General features: G+C 36.9%; 1 protein-coding gene across 3 annotated transcripts in view; it reads right to left on the bottom strand.

Annotated features, from left to right (window-relative positions):
* The window catches only part of TMEM117 (transmembrane protein 117), a 483,475-nt gene that overhangs the window by 324,930 nt on the left and 141,856 nt on the right, over positions 1-16,689 (bottom strand). The gene's annotated exons all lie outside the window — the stretch shown is intronic.

Raw genomic sequence — 16,689 nt, 5'->3', positions numbered from 1 at the left:
AAATAGCAGAACAACAAAATCAAAGATTGCTGATCTTGTATTTAGCATATAATCTGACTTAAATAACGATGTTTAATAATATTTGAAGAATTTTTTAAGTTGATTAAAGAGATTATTAAAAGTAAATGATTAAATCCTGGCAGACTCACCACTCCCAAAACTAATAAAATTTTAGGAACTGAAAACTGTAATTATTAAATGTGAAAAAAAAACTGGAATAAAAGGCAAATTATACATAGCTGAAAGGAGAATTAGTAAAATGAAATGTAAATATGAAAACATTACTCAGGGGTAGTAAAGAAGCTTAATTATGGTCAGAGAACATTGCTGCATAATATAGACTCTGAAATTTTCTGAAACTTGCTTTATAGCTGACCTATTAAATGGTCAATTTTTGTAAATGTTCCATATGGGCTCAAGAATATTACATTATTAAATAGAGCATTCTGTACTCTTCCAGCAGATCATGTAGCTAATTATTTTGTTCACATACATTTCTCCTTTTACTTCTGTGAATTATTGCCCTCTATATTTTGATGCTTGTTATTAGGTATGTCACAAAATATTCCTGACAAGTTGAACATTTTTTGTTATATAGTGTTATGATCATCTCAATAGATATAGAATAACCATATAATAAAATTTAACATCCTCTCACGGAAAAAAAAAGAAAATTCGTATCTAACTATAAATAAAAGAAAACTTTTGTCCAACAAAGAAGATATTAAAAACAAATCTTAAAGCACTGATTGAAAATCAGAAGACAAGAATTCCTTCCATTACCACTAAAATTCAATGTTACACTGGAGGTTTGTATCAATGTAATAACACAGCAATAAGATATAAAATAGATAAGGATTGGAAGTGAGGAAGCAAAATGTCATTATTTACAGATGGTAGGATTGTTTATAAAGAAACCTAGAAGAGGGTACACATAAATTATTCAAATTATGAGCAGAGTGTAGCCAGTTTTCCAGATATAAGGATATTACATATAATCTAACTACAGTCCTATATACCAGTAAGAAATTTTGGAAAACTTAATTTTAGAAAGCAAGAAAAGATGTGGAGAACAATCACACAAAATATAAAGAACCTGATGGTGGTATTCTGGAGCCAGCTGGTGCAGCTTAGAGATGATTTCATTGTTAAATTTTCAAGAATTGTGCAAGCAAATTGTTAACTACCACCATTGTTAAAAATTGAATTATGTGAACCTACAATTAAATATTTAATCATGTTGGGGCCCCTGAATGGCTCAGTCAGTTAAGCGTCCGACTTTGGCTCAGGTCATGATCTCACGGTTCTTGGGTTCGAGCCCTGTGTTGGGCTCTGTGCTGACAGCTCAGAGCCTGGAGCCTGTTTCAGATTCTGTGTCTCCCTCTCTCTCTGCCCCTCCCCTGCTCATGCTCTGTCTTTCTCTGTCTCAAAAATAAAATAAACATTAAAAAAATTTTTTTTAATTTAATAAAAAAAATAAAAAGAACTCAGTGGGGTAAAAAAGACATGGATATGCCTTCCACAGAAGAGGAATATGAGAGATCAATAAGCATATGAAAAGATGCTCAACCTCATCTACAAGCAAGGAAATTAAAATCAAAACTACAGTGAGATACCATACTACTCACACCTACCAGACTGGCAAAGATTTTAAAAGTTTGAAAAGAATGTGAAAAAATGACAATTGATCTTCAGTATATAAGAGAATAGTTTGGCTTATGTAACAAAGTGAAGGTGCGTATAACCTATAAACCTACAAGTGGACTCCTACTGATATTTGCAATCTGTATATACGCAGACAATGAGACATGTACAAGAATATCCTTAGCAACGAAGTTTGAATTGGCAAAAAAAAAAAAAAAAAATGCAAGCAACCAAAATTTCCACTAAGAACAGAAAAGATAAATTATTTGTTGTATTTTCCTTCGGTGTAATACAACAGTGAAAATGAGCACACCTTAGTCATAAACAATATTAATACATCTCAGAATAATAAAGTTGAATGAGAAAAAGCAAGTTCTGGAAATACACATGATGTAAGTTATGGTTCTCTTTATATTAAGTTCCAGAAATACAAAACTAAATAATATATTCATTCAAATGAATGTATATATAATAAAATATGAAGAAAAACAAAGATCATAAACACAAAATTCATGGGGCACCTGGGTGGCTCAGTCGGTTGGGTGTCCAACTTTGGCTCCGGTCATGATCTCGCTCATGGGTTCAAGCTCCACGTCAGGCTCTGTGCTGACAGCTCAGAGCCTGGAGCCTGCTTCGGATTCTGTGTCTCCCTCTCTCTCTGCCCATCCCCTGCTCATGCTCTGTCTCTCTCTCTCTCTCTCTCTCTCTCTCTCTCAAAATAAATAAAGATTAAAATAAATAAATAAACACAAAATTCATTACAGGAGTTTCAACTGACAGGCGGCTGAAGGAGATCGGAGAGATGCCCAGAGAGGACCACAGGACACTGGTAAGGTTCTTTTGCTTAAGCTGAGTGGTGTGTAAAGGGGTTGTTCCTTTCATTATTACCCTTTAAACTTACAAATATTTTATATACTTATTTCTACATGATCAATTTCAAATTACATATAGAGAAAGAGATTTTATAAAGGGTAAGGTGTATAACAATTGAGGTGAGAGTATTTTCTGCTGCAAAGTTGAGATTATAACCTCAGAGAACTGTAATGATCCCTACGACCTAGAAACGTGCTACTGTATTATTAGCACCCAAAACCCTGTGCAGAACAGCACAGAGCTAAACTGCAGCGAGCAAAGAGCTAGAAAACAGTGTGAGAGAATGGGGAATGTCCTCCCCTTATGTCATAAAGCACCTGCCATATCTTTAATTTGGTAAAACACATAACGAAATAGATCCCCTAATCGCCCTCCTTCCATGTTAGTGTGATTCCAGTTGATTCAGTCTGCAATCAAATGACAATGACACAGAGGGGAATGCATAGTCCCACGCTCATCCTGGTGTAACCTCACAATTTGTTATCAAGCACAGCCTATTTAGCTAATTGGAAGACCTCAACAGTGTAGCATGTCAGCAAGTAAAACCCATCCAAAATCCAAGCCAGAAACTGGGTATACTGATAACGATAATGGACTTTAAGGAAATAATGTATTTTAATTTAGCATGCTAGATTAAGGTAACAGCAACAAATGGGAAGAATCAATGCTATTTCTACATGAAGGCAGTAGTGTAGTCTTTAATCAGTAGTCTTTAATCAGTCATTCCGTGTATATTTCTAGTTAAATGTAACACTGTCCTAATTATTTGCTTGTTTCCCTCACTGGACCATATGTTTCTTGAGTGTGGGCACAATATTTTACTCATCTTCAAAAGCCCAACACCGGACATAAAGTAAACACTCAATAAATACTAAATTAGAGCATGAATGAAGTCATGATCACAAAATACATAAGCATTCATCTACTCAGCTCCTTTGTTTTTACAGGTAAGAAAACTGAAACCATGTGTTTTCAAAACACCTGGAGAGCTGTCTGGTGCACATCTTACTTTTAAAAGGACATAATATATCATTGCCTTCATACAGGGCACAGGTTTTACAAAATGCAAAATAATAATTTGTTTTGTATTCGTACTTTTTGAATTTTAATTTCATTGGAGTTTGATGCACTGAGTGGATAGGGCTACTAGGTTTTCAAATGTAATGTGAGCCTACTCTCTAAGCAATACAGTTAAATCCAAGACCACAGTCTACACATGGCTACCAAAAATTACAAATTCTGCATTTGTTTAATTCTAACATGACTTTAGGAACAATCACCACGGACTTAATGGTATTAAAGTCACACATAAATTTTAATTTATTTTAATTAATTTAACAACTATTATTTATATAATTTATATTTATTATTTACATCTAATACCCCTGCTAAAACATGCAAGGCTAAATGTTACTGATTTACCTGTGAGGCCACTAAAACCAAGGACAGAGCCCCTTACTGCTCTGTTTTCAATACTCCCTCCCCATCGTTTGGCCTCCGTGAATTTCCCTTACTTTCTTATGGTCTCAGCTACTAATGTGAAGGATGTTTGTTGTATCTTATCCAGTATTTCTAGACGTTTGTAGCAGGAGGCTTTTTCAGATGTAAAATCTGCCTGTCATAATATAGTAAGTGGAAATATAACCTATTTCCTAAGAAAGAAAGAATTTCCTATTTCCACATTTTTCTCATCTTTTGTTGAGGTTCTTGGAAATGCACACAGTACTCTAAGACGTTAATGGCATCAGAGAGTGAATGGATAATATGATAATAACATTTGATCTTTGCTGCTGACAAGGTGGACAAGAATCCTAAGAAACAAAGCGAGTACACTCTACCTCCACTGAACTGAAGAAAACAAGGAGTCTATCAATGGTCTTTGACTCCTTCCTGAGAAAATCACCAAAACCTTTAAGCTGGAAGTGAGATGAGTAACATCCATTTGGCAGAGCCCTGTCTAGGCCGTGACCCATCACCAATCAAGGAGAATTACATTAAAAGCATTTTTATTAGATTCTACTCAGTCATCCTTGAAGGAGAAACAACAAACCCAGAAGTTAATGTCAAAATATGCTTCTAACCTTACAAAATTCTTTCTGTTGAAAAAATTAAGAGAACTACCCCCAAATCTAAGACCATTATTTAAAAAAAAACATTTGGATCCCAATCATACCATGTGTGTGACGTTTGGCAAACCATTCCAGTCCTGGACTTCAGTTATTTCATCTGTTAACTGAGGGAGATGGCTTTACCACTAGGATACGCTATGGTCCCATCAAGAACATACTATAGAGATAATCAAAGGATCAATTTTCAGAGCTAGCATGTTATCATAGAGTAACACTAAATTTGAACATTGATTCATTCATTCACTTATTCATTCACCTCGTGCCTGTGTTCCAGATACTGTAATGATAGAAATATTATAATATCTTTAAAACAACAACAACGTGTACCTGTCAAACTGCTTATTGATCTTAAATAACAAGTTTACACTTCAAACATATATAGAAAACCTAAGAGTGTGTCACTTCTAACTCTAAACCTAACAGAAGAGCTCTGGAGGTCTGGATTCACACACATGTCACCTCTATCTCTGAACAATTTCATTAACGCCACCTGTAAGGCATACTGACCATCAAGCAATCGTCTAAAGTCCTAGAAAGTAACCCTCTACTATCCATTCAGCCACTGTTAGGAAATGTGATTAAAGTGTAATAGGTCAGATACAGAAAAACAAATACTGCACAGTGCATCATCATTACATAGGTGTAATCTTAAAAAAAAAAAAAAAAGACTCACAGAAACAGGAAATAGAGAAGTGGTTGCCAGGGGCTAGAGGGTGAAGTTGGTAAAAGGGTACAAGCTTTCGGCTATGAGATGAATAAGGTCTGAGGACCTAATGTAAAAATGGTGGCCATTGTTGATAACACATATCCTATAACTGAAATTTGCTAAGAAAGCAGAACTTAAATGTTCTCAAAAAAAAAGAACGACGTTGACAAAATCAGTACAATTTGACATGATGTGCCTCTCCACGTGGCGCACGGAGAAGTAAGCATCTCTCAGGTAGTCTTCCTGACTAAAATGTCCTTCTGAATCCAGTCATGAGGAAACATCAGATAAACACAAATTGAGGGATACTCTATTTTATTAGTGACCCATCCTCTTTAAAAATGTCAAAGTTATAAAAGTCTAAGGAATGGTTTGATGTTAAAGGAGACGAAAGAAATGTGACATCTAAATGCAATGTGTGATCCTTCACTGCATCATGGAATGAGAAAACAATTGCTATGATAGACAGTAATGGAACTGTTGTCAAAATTTGAATGTGGACTGTAGATTAACCATTAGTATCACATCAATGTTAAAAGTCTTGATCTTTATAATTCTCTTGTGTTTATAAACAAAAAGTGTCCATGAAGGAGACATTTTTAAAAATACGACTTAAGTATTTAGGGGTATATACATAGTAACAATATGTATATACAAGAGAAAATGATAGGACAAATACGGCAAACGTGTTGATAATGAATATCAACTATATCAATATCAACTAATGAATATCAGATAGCTGACAGTTTTTGTTTTAAATAATTTCAAATAATTTAAAATAAGGTTTAAATAATTTCAAATAAAAGGCTAAGAAAATAATTGAATATGTATTTTCCAGTCAAGGATGTGGGGATACAAAGATGTTCCAGGCAGACATGAGTACAGAGGAGAAACAGATAAGAAAATAGGTAAAATATATAATAAGTATAAATCATGATAAGTGCTATGAAAAACAAATGAAACAGTGCTTAAATAAGAAATAATACTAGTGGGTAGAATATTTTCAGCGGGAACCACTGATGGAAAGGTCAGGGAATGTCTCTCTGAGAAGGTGACATGTTAGCAGAGATGTGGCGATCTCAGGAAAAGCAACAAAGGCATATGGAACAGCATGTGCTAAGGTCACGAAGTGGGTGCTCAGGTTTTGAATCATAGTCTAAATTTACAAGGAAAGATGAGGTGAGAGGGAAATATAACATCAGGGTATCAAAGTAGTAGGACTATAAAATCTGAACAGCCTATGGTATTATTTTGGACATAGGGACATGATTCAAACAAAATAGCATCACTGCAGACATCTAGAAAACAGCCACAGTGAGGAGAAAGCCCCTCTCATTTGTGTGAAAGAGAATAATTACAAGACCAAGAAGTGATAAGCCACAGAGTAGTAGGATCAGCTCAAACCAGTGGATGTGCTTTATACCATGCAAATTAATGCATAGTAAAAAGTTTATCAGTCCCCCACTGAGTGTGTTGATAACTAGAGTAACCAGTCTCAGAGTCATCCTTGAAAGGAAAGGACAAGTGCCCTGGGCCATCTGAAATTTCCTGCAAAAGGGTATATACGTGGTTCCAGGAGACGATGGATATTCTCTTGACTGGACCCACATTTCATACACTGTCAAGAATTGTAGCTGTGTAATGAATCTAAATTTGGACTGCTACCACATATGTAATTGATGGAAGATTTGAAATACCATCTGTTACATTGAAACATCAGAAACCTTCCCTAGAAATGTTCCTTTTCTCAAGGAAAGAAGACTCTTTAATACAAGTTCAGTAGAATAAAAAATGAGATGTTCCAAGAGGCTGCCAATAAACTTTCTTCCTAAAATACAACATCTAAATTCACAAATTGTCCCAGCACTTTATTACTACGTGTTCCTAAACTCATGGAAGTCCTTTCAACACCAATGAAGCAATGAAAAAAGGAATTATTCTCTGTATTCTTGTTTTCTACTTTTAAATGAGAAGAACTTAATCCTAACATTGACTCATTTCTCCATATTTTTCATTTACCCATTTGGTTTATTTTCCTAGATTTTCATGAGTTAAAGTTTGAACCCTGCCCATTTCTATACTAGCAGAAGGAGAAGTATGAATAGTTATGAAAAGTTAAGCAAATATAGATTTTCTCTAACTCCTTCTTAAATGAAAATCAGTATTGCATGAATTCATAGAGTTGTGTACCCCTTGCGGATGGCTCCAAGCACTCCTGGACTGTACCTGTTCAACTTGCCCTCTGCTTCGTTGTTTGATGAGGAAGTGGCAGAGGAGGATGGTGAAAAACTGAGTCTTTAAAGTATGTCAACATTTTACAGGCATCTCTGCATCCACTCCTTACAACAACCGTTTGAGCGTCATAATCTCCATTTTATACAAGAGGAAACTGAAGCCTATCGAAGTCAAGTTATTTGCCTGAGGTCATTCACTCATTTAGGTACTGTGTAGTGAGCACTATTATGTAAGTGATAAAGCAATTTGGTTACCGTCTGGTTGTAACTGGAAATCTGGTCCTTAATCTAAGATATCCTGTCTGTACTTAGGAATGGATAAAGGCAATAAATTTGTCTCTCAAACACAATAACCCTTTGACTTATTCTCATTTGTTATTTGTTTTGCTCCCTCCTTTTCTTTGTCCCTTCCTCCCTCCCTCCTTTCCTTCCTTCTTTTCATGTATTCAGTTGTATCCCTTTCTTCCCCAAAAGATTTATAGTATAGCTATCTGTGTCATAAAAGGAAGCATTAAATAATCTCCTTGTTCTTGTTCCCTAATGACTTCTTCTCATCAGTACCTGCGGTCAATCCATGCTCTCTAAACCATAAGTTACAGCTTATAAACTCCATAAGGTTCAGGAGTGCTCCCTTTCACATCTGCCTATCTAGCGATAATATTTTTATCCCCTACTTTGTCCAGGTCACTTTATTTTTCTTTGACTGCATTTTCCATCAAAGACATTTCTGTTGCTCAGCACATAGTCTAAGTAGATGTACCAATTGACTTGTTCATTTTAGCTGCATTGTCTTTGCTGTAACTCTCTTAATGAAGCGCACCAAACCAATTGCATACATCTCCTTATAGCTGCACTTAGCAATGTTATGTGTTGGCTCACAAAGAGCCAAAGTCAACAGTTCATTGTGTATTCGGATCCCACGTTACCAAGCTAGTGTCCTGAAAAAGGGCTTCCTGTCCTCTGTGAACAGTTTTAGGAAGAGTAAGTCACTTTATTGTTGTTGTTCAAGCACAGTCCCTGCTTTTGCCTCTTAGGAGGCCTGGCTTCATCAGTCTGACATGAGAAAAAGCTTTCAGCGTCATGTTGGAGCCACTGAACTGTAGTCTGATAATTCACCTGCTTCCTCTGTTTGTAGTTTTTTATTAGATGCCAGACCTCATTGATGTAATTCATTGTCTGGAAATTAAATTAACAAGAAGCCTCCTTATTCTTTTTTAAACATATCCATATATGGGTAATAGTTTTGTGGTTTGAGTATAATATATGTGAAAACTATGTAGATATGAACCATGTGAAAGGAACATATGAGAATTATTTTGATCATTTGAGGGCATTTTTATTCTGCACTATTCCCTTCTAATATTTCACACTAGTCACATTTCAGAGTTGTTTTTCACATAAATGCAAAATTATTGCCCATAGTTCTAATGGATTTTTTTAGAGATGAATATCACCTACTTCTAAACATCTTGCTTCTGTAATATGCTCACATTCCTCATGACACCTGTCTATGACTTATCTGATTCTTGTACTTCATTTTTCCACTGAAGCACATATATAATATGCATGTCTATATCTGTGCACTAGAAACATTTGAAGGAGAATTATTTTGATCCTCAGAGCAACCCTATAAAAGAAGTAGTATTGTTACCCTGTTATGATGATTAAAAAAATGAGGTTCAGAGAGGTTTCCCTAGGTCACCTGAGTACTAAGACCAGGACCTGAAGATAGTCCACCACTATAAAGATCGTACTTTAGAATTCAACTTATTTTATGATCTTTCTGTCACCTCTATATTGTAGTGATGTCAATAAAAAGAATTGTAAGTGGTATTATTATTATTTTATAGCTCTGAAACTGAACTTGAGAGTGGCTAAGTGACTTGCTCAAGGTCTTACGGTAATAAATATCCAAGGCTCAAACTCAAGTCCTCTGACTTTAACTCCTTTGTTATTTCACTATATCATGCTGCCTTTATCGTTCACATGAGAAGAGCAACTAAATTACTGTTTCACACCATGGGCCCCCCTGGGTGGCTCAGTCAGTTAAGCGCCATGCTCTAGATTTCAGCCTAGGTCATGATCTCATGGTTTGTGGTTTTGAGCCCCGTGCTGTCAGCACAGAGCCTGCTTGGGTTCCCTCTCTCCCTCTTTCTGTCCCTCCCTGCTCACACACATGCTCCCTCGCTCGCTCGCTCGCTCTCTCTCTCAGAAATAAACATTACTATTTCACACCATGAAAGAACAACAATTACTAACATCATTTATATAGATTCATTTTCTTCACGTCCAGTCTAAAACAAACCTATTTGGTTTATTATTTTAAAAACATACACTTGCAGATATGTATCAGACATACGTGGTAAGTTCTGTGGAAGTTGATCAGGAGGCAGGGCCACAAGAGGCAGGAACACAGAACAAGTTTCACCAGATGGCACTAAGAATTACAAAAGAGAGGCATTTCCTCCCAAATGGCAGACCTTTCAGAGAAAGTAGCACACACCACATCACTCAGAAGGGGAACAGGGGGGTGCCTCCTGGTGTCCACGAGAACCTGGAAAGGGAGCTTATGGATCTAGATGATGTTACTCTTCAGCAAGGTGAAGAGTCTCCGGGCCAGGGAGCTCCAAGGGTTTGGGGTCTTTCATACCCAGAGCCTGCCTTTTGTATGGTTAGTACAAGTATAATTTCATGGGTATGTAAAGTAGACAAGCTCTAAATGGCTAAAAATATGCTTATTTGAACTATCGTTAGAGCAACTGGATGTTGAAATGTAAGAATTTCAGTTTGGTGCCAGCTAACTACCCAGCCTGCTAGGAGCAAGTGGATCAGACGAGCCATGGTAAGCTAATACATAGATGCTGATTGGTCGATTTGCATAACGAGATATAAATCTCCAGTCTAAAGACAATGCCAGTTAACTTGGGGAAAAGAATAATAAATACATGAGTTTTCCTTTTGTTTATATTTTTAACAAACAAGCTGATAAGTCCTGCCCTGATTTCAGACTACAAGTAACAGAGTAGAAGGAAATAAATTCCTGGGTTTTGCAAGTTTATGGTTTCTATTACCAGAGTTTCTAAACTCAGCTGGCAACAGAAATCATAGCATACAGTATTTGTTTAACAAACTGGTGGGTAAACTGAAGAACAATTTTGGGTTTGGTCATTTCTACCTATTGTAGCCTCCATTCTGTTTTCAGTATTCTCCCAAGTGGAGCAGAGACTGTGGGCTAAGTTCTAGCTGCTACCTAATGTTGACAAACTTGTCAACTCCTTAACATATCCATAAAATACCCTAGCTATTGAGAACACAAGAATGCAAAGTGGCTGGAGTTTAAATGAAAACTCCTTAGTCCCGGGTTTAAATAAACATTCATAGCTTTGGTCTAAGTCCGAAGCTTTCAGCGTATTTGCTTAACTACTGACACAGAACTTCAGGGTTGAACAGCATAATGGCAACGCTAGGCCAGTTCCATCGATTTATAGATGAGCATAAATAATGTCCCGAAGTCACAATGCTAGATGGCAGCCAATGATAGACTAGACATCATGAGTCTTGAGTTCAAAATGAGTTCTTGAGTTCCACTATACTGTCCTACCACTTTATAAATCCTTCACATTGCTTGGCCAAGAGAAGAACACACAGAAAGTGGATGGTATGAGGTTTAACACCCACATGTTCTTTTAGAATGTTGATTCTTGTCAGATCGGCTTGATGTGATATAGCAACAAGAAAAACTGAGTGAACAGTGACTCACCGATCATGGCTTCTGGATACTGCTAACACATAACCTTACTATTTTCATTGAAAGAGTAAAGCTGTTTCTCTTATGAGAGATATCACAAAGCTTATCATTGGATTTGATCAAAAAACTGGAATTCTCTAATCCCAGTTTGTTCTTAGTTTTTAATTTATTTTTGACATCCATTCCAAGGAAATGCCATTACTGAGAAAGAGTGGTAAGGGAGGGTTTTTATCTGCTAAGTATTATCACCGATCAGATTCTATCACAATGTGTCAACAATCAGAACCTTCATTATATTCAAAGAAAATTACTTCTTTCTGAAGTTGGGGATTATCACACATGGAATGAGAAAGGTCAAAGCAGTTTTGGGGGGATTCATTATTCATGTTCATAGAGTCTTTATTAAAACACCTGCAAACTTCCCAGAGATACAACTCCATCATTTGATAGTTAGGAATGTCAAGGATAGACTTTCCACACATGTATGCATAATCTATGTATAAATTATGTTTAAGCTATGACTAATTCATAATCATACAAATCTGTGCTGAGTGATTAACCTACCATTTTAAAGATGAAAAATAATCATAAATTATGTTTATGAAGTACAACATTATATAAAATTTGAAATAATGGCCACATTAAACTTAAACTTCTTTGCCTAAATACCTTTATCCAGAAGAAAAAAGAGAAAGATGAAGAAGATGAAGAGGAAATAGAAATGCATAGTGAAGAGAACCTAGGACCAGGTGGCAAAAGATCTGAGTCCTGGTCTCAATTCCAGGATGTATTTACCGTGTAAATGTGAATGAGCCAATCCCCTCTCGGAGCCTCGGTTTCCAGGCTGCTTCTCTACCAGAGCTGCTGTCAGTGAGCATGCTCGGGAAATAGAATAGACTTCCCACAGAGGGAACTGCCTGTGTCAGATTATTCAAGGAAGTGTGATTGCCCTACTGATTTGCCTGAGACGATCTTTGCCTCAGGTTTTTGCATGTGTCACATTCTGGAGAATCAGTGAATCTGGTCACACCAGATGAGCTTGCCTCATATTTTGTATTCAAACAAAATAGGGCCCTTCATCATAAAGCCCTACCACAAACAATAGCCTTCCATACAGAAACACAATTAAATAAGCAAAAATACTCCACAGGCAATTATGTAATTCACCATAAATCACATTCTTCCCTGAGCCCTGCAAGAACTAAGAACCACTGACTTAAATGAAGTCTATTCATGGTTAAGGGCAACTTTACGAGTGGAGACTTCATTATCGAGAATATTTTCTGGACAAGAAACAAACTGTTGTGTACTAGAGAAGGAGGATTTGGGGGGCAGGAGGAATAGGTGAAGGGGCTCAAGAGATACAAACTTCCAGTCATGAAACAAATAAATCATGAGGATTTAACGTATATCATACGGAATATAGTCAATAATATTGTAATGACATTGTATGGTGGCAGATGGTAACTAAACTTATCATGATAATCATTTCATAATATATGAAAATATCAAATCACTATACCATACACCTGAAACTACTAGGACATTGTATGTCAATTATACTGCAACTAAAAACAAAGTATTTTCAACAAAAAAGAGTATTTTCTAAATAAAATAATAAGATCCTAGGAGTTGTTAAGACACGTTACTCAGTTTCAGTAATTCCTAATAGCAGAAGTCCCCATTTATGTAACAACTGATAGAATAAAAACCACAAAGAGTTAGTTTCATAATCTAAGATGTGTTAACTTTTTATTAAAATGACTGACTCTAAATCACTGTGGCCATTTCTGGTTAAAATCCTTTCAAATACATTTCACCTAATACACCCTATTCACCAAAAGCTTCAGAAAAGTGTTGAGAGTTTGAGTTTTTATTGCATGCATTCTCATAGTTCCTGCAAATTCAGTCTAAGATACAATTCTGACCTTTCCTTAAAAGCATACATATCATTTTCAAATGATCTAAGAGAAAATCCAAAGCTTAGGAAAGAAGAAAATATAACGAATCTCTTGAATAAAAGAGTTCTTTATTCAGTTGGCAAAGATTCTTTTTTGCCTTTGAAACCATTGTGGAAGTCTAGTTGACTAGGGTTAGTGCAATTTCACACATTTTAATGTTTCTTGTCTAAATTCAAGACAAAGGCAGAAAAAGGTTGCGTTTGGGCACAGCTGCATCACACAGCATGAAATGAACCCCAACAGAGTGGCCCAGTCACCACAAGCAGTCGACACACACCAAATTGGGAGTGATTAATGCGTGATCCACCAACTAGATAGTCTAATTAAATAACAGTGGTTAATTACTAATTAGCATGTGACTTATGTAGATAGAAGCACTTAGACTTGTCAGATGTTAAAAAGAACACTGAAAAAAATCAAAGCCCTGTCATTTCAATGATCTACTTAAAAATGATGCATCAGAGAGATCTTTTTGCCATCATTTGTCTAGCCAAAACACATATTGAAGAACTTGCTTTATCTTTCCAGAATTAATGTTTTAGAACATTCTGTTTAGGTAATAATGTTCTTTTTGCCATCATGAAAGCCTAGAAACTCTAAAATGATATAATATTTTGAAGTGTGTAATGGGGTGGGGAGGTGAGTTACTGTAGTCCCTATTCATTTAAACCCTAGCATATTGGAAATGTATCTCCTACTAATCAGCTGGGCACAGTTGGTTTTCACTTCTCACATGTTTATTTTCTGCATACTTAGAAAGCTCTGGTTTCAATCAAAAAACCCTCTATTTAACCAATCCAATGACAATCAAACTATGCATATCTTCTCTCCCTGTGAGTGACTGTCCTTGGGGGGGCTAAAGATAGGTGGGTAGTAGGATCCAAGCTCTGCTTTTGGAAATTATGTAAGATTTGCTTCCACAACTGTGAGATTCGGGAGGGTTTTTTTGTGGGTTTTTTTTTTTTTGGCATCTATGGAAAAAAATGCCATCTGTCTCCTCATTACCCTTAAAAAAAAAAAAGAAAGAAAGAAAGGGAAAAGCTTGACATGGCATATTGATGCCAACCTTCACTTTCAATTATTTATCATCTAAAAAAACACACACAGAGAAGGTTTCATGAATAATGCTCTCCTCTTTTATGAAAAGTGTGGGTGGAAATACTATGCATATACTCCTTAAATGGGCAGATCAAATCAATGTCCATCTTTACTAAACATTATTTTTTTATAACCTCACCAAACAACCCAACTAAATACCTTTACTGTCTCCTTGGTGACAGTGACACATTTGCTGCCTTAAAACAAAAACCCATAAACAAAAGATACGCTCTAAAGCCACAACATACTCCCCCAAAAGGAGGCTTGAAAATGGAGAACCAGCTGGGTAATTAATTTGTTTATGTGTGGCCCAAATAACATCCTCATCAAAATTTTCAAGGATGCTTATTTATTTTTTTGTCTGTTTTAAATCTGAGGAGAGTTGACACACAATATTGCATTAATTTCATGTGTACAACCTAGTGATTCCATATCTCTATACACTGGATGCTCATTTAAAATGCTCTTCCCTGGGTCTCACTCCACACCTCTGGGAATCTCTATTTTTGACAAGCACTCTGAGGTGATATGGATACACCCTAAATTATGAGGGCAGTTTGTGATATTCAGGGTGTTCATCCACCACTTTTCATCATCCAGAGAGAAAGAGCACCTCTTGTCAATATTCCTCTCATCCACAGACCTTCAGACATTTTGGTCCCATTTACCCCAACCTGCATCCCACTTAACTCTGAGGAGAAGAAAGAAAATTGATTTCAACTCTGGCCAAAGAGGAAGGGACAGGGTGGTGAGAAATCAGGGTGAGGGTGTTTTGTTTCCTGTTCAGTTTAAAATACCCATAGGGGCACCTGGGTGGCTCAGTCGGTTAAGCGTCCGACTTCGGCTCAGGTCATGATTTCGCGGTCCGTGAGTTCGAGCCCCACGTCCAGCTCTGTGCTGACAGCTCAGAGCCTGGAGCCTGTTTCAGATTCTGTGTCTCCCTCTCTCTCTGACCCTCCCCCATTCATGCTCTGTCTCTCTCTATCTCAAAAATAAATAAATAAACGTTAAAAAAATTTAAAAAATAAAATAAAATACCCATAGACTGAAATGTAGACTAATGTAGTAAAAGCCCAGTGGGGGGGGGGGGGGGTGGGGGAGGTTAGGATATTCCAAAAACAGTCATTAAGTTAGGAGGAAGAAAGCTGAGGAGGAAAGGAGAAAAGGGAGAGCGTAGGGCAGGAGCACAGAGGAAAAGAAGGGACACTTTGCAGTGACCACGGGGGTGGTCCTGATCCCAACTAGAAAGTGAGCTTAGTGAATTCCCAAAACTAGATCTGGGGAGACTGATGAGAAAAGAAATTACCCTTGCTTGGGTGCAACTAGAAGAAAATGCCTTCACATGACACAGCTGGCTGGACATCTGGCTGCCTTTTAAGACAGAGGAAAGAACCAAGTAATGCTACTGCAGGTGGGGAAGCAGAGGTGGCCAGAGGTAGTGGTCATCAGAAAGCAAAGCAGCCAGGCAGGCTCTAGGGGGAGGCAGACCCCAGTCAACTCCACCCTATCAACAACACAAGGGAGTTGGGAGGAAGGGGCTAATGCTTTCAGACTAGTTAGTGAGGATGATGGCAAGATTAACAGTTCATTACTGTTTTCCTTTTACTGTTGTTTTTGAAGAAGTGTAGACTGCAAGTTGGTAATATTTTCAAGCTAGTAGGCTTCCGTAATTAAACCTGTCCCACTGCCCCCCCCCATAGCCTCTACATTCAGAATTTTAAATTTTTTTAAGTTTATCTATTTATTTTGAGAGAGAGAGATAGAGTGGGAGAGGCAGGGAGAGAGTGGGGAGAGAGAGAATTCTGAGCAGGCTCCGTACTGTCAGCACAGAGCCAGATGTGGGGCTCGAACCCACAAACCGTGAGATCATGACCTGAGCAGAAGTCTGACATTTAACCGCCACCCAGGCACCCCTACGTTCAGAATTTTAAACCCCATTATATCTAAATGAGTTGCACAATTTCACTGGGGTTGTTTTTGATATTATTTACTTCTATATAGCAAATAAACCTCAGTTATAATGTATATTTCACAGATTATTGGAGGTTAATTTAGGAATATACCACTACTCATTTTATTTCTATGAGAAAAATGCCTTTTGAGTTCCAAAGAAATAATGTAAAAACAAAATTTTGGATGAGTACATAGGTGTAACTGGGGACTTCCTGTACAACTTAATCCAGGCACGTTAGGAGCGCCTAAAGATAGCTTTGTTGCAAATGTTTATACGCAGTGCCCTCTAGCGGTTTTAACTGTCATTTCAACAGAGACCAAATAAATCCTCTGAGCAAAAATT

The sequence above is a fragment of the Panthera tigris genome, chromosome B4, assembly GCF_018350195.1.
Source record: "Panthera tigris isolate Pti1 chromosome B4, P.tigris_Pti1_mat1.1, whole genome shotgun sequence".
In the NCBI taxonomy this organism is placed as follows: Eukaryota; Metazoa; Chordata; class Mammalia; order Carnivora; family Felidae; genus Panthera; species Panthera tigris.
Note: the sequence above shows the minus strand (reverse complement) of the source record. Positions and strands in the feature narration are given on the sequence as shown.